Here is a 7,500-nt window from a genome sequence, read left to right on the forward strand (position 1 = left end):
CTTCTTTTTTTTATTCTTATGTTAATCCCCTACATTACATCATTAGTTTTAGATGTGGTGTTCCATGATTCATTGTTTGTGCACAACACCCAGTGCTCCATGCAGAATGGGCCCTCCTCAATACCCACCACCAGGCTAACCCATCCTCCCACCCCCCTCCCCTCTAGAACCCTCAGTTTGTTGTTCAGAGTCCATCGTCTCTCATGGTTCGTCCGCCCCTCCGATTTCCCCCGCTTCATTCGTCCCCTCCCGCTACCTTCTTCTATTTTTTTTTTCTTCTTCACATAGATTGCGTTATTTGTTTCAGAGGTACAGATCTGAGATTCAACAGTCTTGCACAATTCACAGCGCTTGCCAGAGCACCTACCCTCCCCAGTGTCTATCAGCCAGTCACCCCATCCCTCCCACCCCACCCCCCACTCCAGCAACCCTCAGCTTGTTTCCTGCGATTAAGAATTCCTCCTATCCGTGAGATCATAGGATACATGTCTTTCTCTGTTTGACTTATTTCGCTCAACATAATACCCTCCAGTTCCACCAGTGTGCTTTTCAAACTGCCTTCTCCCAAGCTCAGTCAGTCCTGACCATGCATAAAATTCCTTTTCAAAAATTCTCCTTCACAAACCCCTTCCACAATTTCCTTTTTCATTCAGACTCGGTCTTAAAGTTTTCTTTCTTTAAGTACCCAGTCCCGTTTCAGTACACCATTACTTCCTTTTCCCTCAACAAAAAAAATGTTTTCTCATTTCTTGTACCTCTTTTACACGTCTCCTACCTTCCCACACACGGAGTTGTTTTTGTTATCATTTTGTAGCAGTCCCAATTCCATGTGGCAGAATTTTAATTCTTAGAAATCTCAGTCTCTGGTGAAACGTTAGTAGTAACCAATGGCGCACTCTCTATTACACCAGAATTCTTTAGATTGGCAAATGTATGAATATATTTCATAAATTTTATTTATTTGACAGAGAGAGACACAGCGAGAGAGGGAACACAAGCAGGGGAAGGGACAGAGGGAAAAGAAGGTTCCCCAATGAACAGGGAGCCCAATGCGGGGCTCGATCCCAGGACCCTGGGATCATGACCTGAGCCGAAGGCAGACGCTGAACGACTGAGCCACCCAGGCACCCAAACGTGGTTGGTTGGTTGGTTGGTTTTTATAAAGGTGATGGAGAGGTATATTTTGATAACCACAAATACAGGCTCACTGTTGTGACGGGAGCGTGGCACATTCCACTGCCCACCCAACGGCTTGTAACGCAGGGAGAACCGAATCCAAGTGCTTTTATGACAAAGAAAAGAAAGAAAAGGAAAGAAAGAAAGAAAGAAAGAAAGAAAGAAAGAAAGAAAGAAAAAGGGAAAGAAAGAAAGAAAGAAAGAAAGAAAGAAAGAAAGAAAGAAAGAAAGAAAGAAAGAAAGAAACGCAAAGTTGATTATTTGTATTATGTGTGACATTGATAGCTCCAAAACCACGTCTTTTTAAAATAAACCAACAACCTTGAATTGGCTTTAACGCCAAAGAAGTTGCACCTGCGTCCACTAAAAAGTCAATCGATTGTTTTCCCCCATCAGACTCCTTGGGGAAAGTCTGAAGCGGGCGGTCTAAGATCAGCGGAGCCCTCGGGCCCCTTCCTGCTAGTTTGGGAGGTGCTCCAATTTAAACCTCATAAGGAGGTGGCCCAAGGGCTTGGGCCCAAGGGCAAGGGCTTTTGCTCCTTGATAAGGGGGTGGGGAGGAGGAGGAGGAGGAGGAGGAGAAAGGGGAGCCCATGGCACCCGGGGGGGGGGGGGCGGGGGGGCGGGGGTAGGGAAGGGCGGCTGAGACGGCGGCAGGGGAGTAGAGCACTCCAGGCACACACACCAGTGGTGCAGAAACGGGGCAGGGGAGGCGGCAAGGGAGCCATTGGTAAGGCCCAGGGCACATATACATTTACAGTTTTGGACGAACCTTTTCTTTTTTTTCTTCCTCCGCCTCCGCCTCCGCCTCCGCCTCCGCCTCCGCCTCCGCCTCCGCCTCCGCCTCCGCCTCCGCCTCCGCCTCCGCCTCCGCCTCCGCCTCCGCCTCCGCCTCCGCCCCTTTCTTCATCTCCTTCTGCTTAATAGGCTTTGTCTGTGGTGGCTTTTCAGCCCTCCGGAAGCCAGTGGGTTGGGCATCGGTTCTGGTGCCTGTACTTGGGGAGGAGGAGGAGTGGATTTCAGATTTCTAGCATCGGCCTGTCTTCCTCCTCTTCTTCATTATTTTGACTGTTGGGAAGTGGGGGTAAGGTCAGGTGTGTTAAATTTTTGTCTATCTCTGGGCCGTCCCTTGGGTCCCTTACCTTGAGGCATCTTTATTGTGGAGTGACATAAGAGTCTGAATGTAGGGAATTTCATCCCAGATCATGTGAGCTTGAAAAACTGGGTTTATTCTTATCTGAGTTTTACCATGCCCGATTTTTACGAGCACCTGCCTCTAAACTCTTTAAGTAGGGGCACCTGTGTGGCTCAGGCAGTTAAGTGTCTGCCTTGCGTTCACATCATGATCCTGGGGTCCTGGGATGGAGCCCCACATCCGGCTCCCTGCTCCGCGGGGAGTCTGCTTCTCCCTCTCCCAATGCCCCCCCACCCCCAGCTCGTGTGCTCTCTCACTCGCTTTCTTTCAAAGACATAAATAGAATCTTTAATAAAAATAAAACTCGGGGCACCTGGATGGCTCAGTGGTTAAGCGTCTGCCTTTAGCTCAGGTCATGATCCGAGGGTCCTGGGATCAAGCCCCTGCATCGGGCTCCCTGCTCGGCGGGAAGCCTGCTTCTCCCTCTCCCACTCCGCCTGCTTGTGTTCCCTCTCTCGCTGTGTCTCTCTCTGTCAAATAAATAAATAAAATCTTTAAAGAATAAAATAAATAAAATAAAATAAAATAAAATAAAAATAGAACTCATTAAATAGAGCTCCTTTACAAATGGATGTTAGCAATAGCACCCGGAGGTGGAGGAAATACCTCACATGTATAACACATACGGACACATAGACACAAACAAGATGCAAACAAATTTTAGCCTTTGTTTCAGTCTTATTTGTGGAGAGGACATGAATGGAGAGGACACGAAAGACCCAATGTTCAAATCTCCCTCTTTTAGTAAAACAAATGCAACTGCGAAGCAGCATTACCGTGTACAGATCCCACCCGTCAGTTGTTTTCCATTCCCAATGGAAACAGGGTCGGTTTTATGCAAAGATAGCAAAAGCTGCAGCAACCAACCAACCAACCAACCAACCAACCAACCAACCAAATGAAGACCAGAGCATCTCCCTGAGTGTTGGTTCCTCCCCAAAAGTCGGGGCTTCACTGAGGGAACCAAAGAGCTTCCTAGTTTCTGATCACCCAGTCTCCTAGCAGGCTTTCTCTAATTGTGTACACAATTCAGACATGTCAAAAGAACCCCGCTTGGGCCATCTGAGACTCATGTTATCGTGAAATGTTTCCCATGCAAGTAAGCACTTGCAAGTATAGGCTCCCTATGCATTGTACATGTAGCGTGCAGGTGTTTCTTGTGAGGGTGGGCCGTTGTTTCCTCAACATTTGGTGCAGGGTTCTACAGAGTTTTGGTTTGTTTCGTTGGTTTGGTTTTCTGCACACGTGTGTGTGTGGGGGGGGTGTGGTGTGGTGTGTTGTGTGGTGTGTATCTGTGTGCACGGTATCTATCGCTGCTGCGCAGCTAGCTGATCCTCAGGGTGCATCATCCTAACACCGCAATGGCTCGAAACAGCATTTCTTTATCGATAACTTCCTGGTGCTTGCCCTGGGTGGCCCCTTGGGTTCTGCGGGTTTACGCCGGGCTCACTCAAGCAGTGGCTTTCGGCCAGAGGGTCAACTTTCACACGTCTGGCAGTCGGTGCCGCCGAGCACCGGGCTGCCTCTGTTGTCAATGCCTCTCATGCTCCAGTCAGCTAGACTGGCTTTCTTACGTGGAGGTCTCAGGACGGCATGCCAAGAAGGTCGAGAACGCCGGCAGACCACCTCTTCAGGTGTAGGCTGTGAAACCAGCCAAGTGTCACTTCTGCTCTATTCTTTGGGTCAAGACAAGTCCCAAGACCCGGTCCAAAATCAAGGGACAGAGCAATCAAGCCTACCTCTGGATAGCAGGAGCATCGAAGTCATAGGACGTGAGGGTGCACACGTGCCGGGACGTGAGGGACACACGGTTGTCGGTCTGCCACAAGGGATTCCTAAACCCTATGCCGCGATGCACATTTTTGCAAAAGTAAGCTTTACGTTTTAGCATCTAAAACATGATTTCCTTTGAATCAACCCCTAGAATTGGATTCACCAGGAAGAAGGGGAAGATGCGTTTTCCAGCCTCTTGATACAGAAGCTCTTGATTTCCAGAGGGCACTTGGAGGACCCTTCACCAGTCTCTGCTTTGTAAGGCGGGGGGAATTTTTTTTTTTTAAGATTTTATTTATTTATTTATTTGTTTGTTTGTTTGTTTGTTTATTTATTTGAGACAGAGAGAGAGAGAGAGAGAGAGAGAGAGAGAGAATGAATGAGAGAGAGCACATGAGAGGGGGGAGGGTCAGAGGGAGAAGCAGACTCCCTGCTGAGCAGGGAGCCCGATGCGGGACTCGATCCAGGGACTCCAGGATCATGACCGGAGCCGAAGGCAGCCGCTTAACCAACTGAGCCACCCAGGCGCCCAAGGCGGGGGAAATTTAATTGGCCAACCCCCCATGAAAAAGCGACCGATCACGTTCCGACGTCCGAATTAAAGGCAGGCTTCCTTTTTAAAGGCATCCATAGAGCAGCCAGCTCCGTGGCAAGGAGCCGGACTTCTGTGTGTCTGATGAGGAATCCCATTCTCGGCATAAAGGCAATCTCGGGGAGCAGTCGGAGGCAGACCAGATCTCAGATCCACCAAACCCAAGAAATCCCTTGTGATCTGAATGGCTGAATTTGTTGAGGTTTCCCTCCCGATGGCTAAGAAGATGCCTTCCTATCACAGATGACAAAACACAAACCAACAAAACCCCGATAGCTGGGCAGGGTCTTCAAGAAAGGGCCCCTTTTTCATGGAAGCCAACTCTTCCATCTCGCGCCACCCGCCATCATGGAGAGGAAGTCTCTCGGGATGAACGAATGCCTTTGCAATCTACGTTAACCGACTCTCTTTTCCGATAGGCTGACACTCTTTCCCCTCGTGGACACGTCCCGAGATCGGCAGGCTTCGGTGCATCGGTCTTCTGTGCACCAAAAGCCGTGCGAAGGCCCCTGTCGTCGAAATGTATTCGGCATGGACGCTAGTGAAGAATTTTAAACCAGTCTAGCCCGGTTCAGTCCTTCAGTCCTTTTTTTTCTCATTTCTTACATGACCGCTGTGTCCTAAAAGGATACAACTGAGGAAACTCCAGATGGAACAGAGGCAAAGGGAAGGGGGGCAGAGCTTCCGTGTTCCGTGACCCCTCTCCAGGAACGCCTCTGTCCCCACCATTTCAGGCGTTCAAGCAACCTGGAAGCTCCCCGAATTAGGTTAGTTCTTCTTCGAAGGGGCGGGGGTCGGGGTGGGGAAGGTTGGGGAGCGCCGAGGTTTGGAAACATTGCAGGGCAATCAAGGCTATTGCCAAATCTCGAGTCCGTGCAGAGGTACGTAAGGTACACGTAAGGCCGGGATGGGGGGCGTGGCGTGGCGTGGCGGGGCGGGGCGGGGCTTGGCGGGGCGGGGGTGGGTGGGTGCGCGCGCCTGGCGGGGAGGGTTGCGGTGTGTGTCCATGTGCGTTCAGCAGGTGTAGGGGAGGAAGAATGTTCCCTCTAACTTCCCTTTCTACTCCCTGTTGGGGGAGAACAGTGAAGAGAGCCCGGGTGAGGGCGAGGGCGACGGTGACGGCGAGGGCGACGGTGACGGCGGGTGGGGGCGAGGCGCGGACAGGAAGGGGGGAGGGGTAGTAGAGGTGTTTATTTCTTTTGGCGGTGATGGAAATGTTCTGGAAATTGCAGTGAAGGTTGTGCAGCTTTGTGAGCCACCTTAAAAAAAAAGAAAAAAAGGCCACCCAATGGCCCACTTTTAAGAGTATGCGAAATATGGCATGCGAATTGTATCTCCACTTCGAAAATCTGTGACGAAACAATGTGATGGACATAGGGAAGGAGGGAGGGACGGACGGGACCCTCACCCTCACCCTCACCCTCACCCTCACCCTCACCCTCACCCTCACCCTGGCTCTCTTCACCGTTCGATCCATGGATCGATCGATCCATCGATCCATCGATCCATCGATCCATCCATCCATCTATACATGCCATGCATGCAGTCTGTCGGTTCATGTAGACATCAAAGGGGGGGGAGGGGAAGGGGGCCACGAGGGGAGGGGAAGGGAGGAGGGGAAGGGAGGAGGGGAAGGGGGCCAAGGGGGGAGGGGAAGGGAGAAGGGGGAAGGGGGAAGGGGGAAGGGGGAAGGGGGAAGGGGGAGGGGAAGGGGGCCAAGGGGGGAGGGGAAGGGAGAAGGGGGAAGGGGGAGGGGAAGGGGGCCAAGGGGGGAGGGGAAGGGAGGAGGGGAAGGGGGGAGGGGAAGGGAGGAGGGGAAGGGGGGAGGGGAAGGGAGGAGGGGAAGGGAGGAGGGGAAGGGGGAAGGGGGGAGGGGAAGGGGGAAGGGGGAAGGGGGAAGGGGGCCAAGGGGGGAGGGGAAGGGGGGAGGGGGGGAAGGGGAAGGGGGAGGGGGGAGGGGGAGGGGGAGGGGGGGAGGGGGAGGAGGGCGTGCATGATACTGGGCATGGTTTTTATTCTGAGTGCTTTTATTTGTTCCCCAAACTAATCACCTCTGTGGAGATAAAAGATCACCCACATGAGAGCGGGAATCATTTCTTGAGGGCAAGAGAGTCTGCGGTCGGCCACCACCGCCTGGGTCTGGCAGAGACGCCAAGCAAACGCAGGCCAGGCGGAGGAGTGGAAAAGCTTTCTGGTGGCAAAAGGGGAAGGTCCGATGAGAGGTTGTTGGGGGTGGGGGAGCAGGATGGGAGCTGACTAGAAGAGGAGTGTCCTAGGTCATTTCAGGGAAAGAGAAACTTGATTTCCGTCCGTGGGTCCATCGATCTCATTCTCTCATTCTCTGGATCTAGCTCTGTGCTCCAGACGAACACATTCGAGGGCAAGACCAGGCGCGGCCAAGAGGACTAGACGGGTGGACGACTAGGCACGGTCAAGGTGGAAAGTGGGGGGCGACTGGGTGGCTCAGTCATTAAGCGTCTGCCTTCGGCTCAGGTCATGATCCCAGGGTGCCAGGGTGCCAGGGTGCCAGGGTCCCGATAATCGAGCCCCGCATCGGGCTCCCTGCTCGGCGGGAAGCCCGCTTCTCCCTCTCCCACTCCCTCTGCTTGCGTTCCCTCTCTCGCTGTGTCTCTGTCCAGTAAAATCTAAAAAACAAAAACAAAGCGACCAACAGAGAGACCTGTATCCTATGATCTCACGGATAGGAGGAATTCTTAATCAATCGTAGGAAACCAACTGAGGGTTGCTGGAGTGGGGGGTGGGGT

At 52.2% G+C, this 7,500-nt stretch overlaps 1 long non-coding RNA gene across 2 annotated transcripts in view; it reads right to left on the reverse strand.

Moving 5' to 3' along the window:
* Window positions 1–2,026: 2,026 nt before the first annotated feature.
* Window positions 2,027–7,500, reverse strand: part of LOC135363443 (uncharacterized) — a 39,823-nt gene continuing 34,349 nt past the window's right edge. Inside the window, exons 5-7 of one of the 2 annotated variants that reach the window (XR_010409124.1) lie at window positions 6,787–7,380; window positions 2,684–5,994; window positions 2,027–2,243 (exon numbers count right to left, since the gene is read on the reverse strand). This is a non-coding gene — a long non-coding RNA (uncharacterized LOC135363443). The remainder of the gene's footprint in view (window positions 2,244–2,683; window positions 5,995–6,786; window positions 7,381–7,500) is intronic. The other variant, XR_010409125.1, reaches the window with a different exon arrangement.

This window comes from Mirounga angustirostris, unplaced genomic scaffold (assembly GCF_029215605.1).
Source record: "Mirounga angustirostris isolate CCGP_5_RB_7025 unplaced genomic scaffold, mMirAng1.0.hap1 SCAF_264, whole genome shotgun sequence".
NCBI classification, from domain to species: Eukaryota; Metazoa; Chordata; class Mammalia; order Carnivora; family Phocidae; genus Mirounga; species Mirounga angustirostris.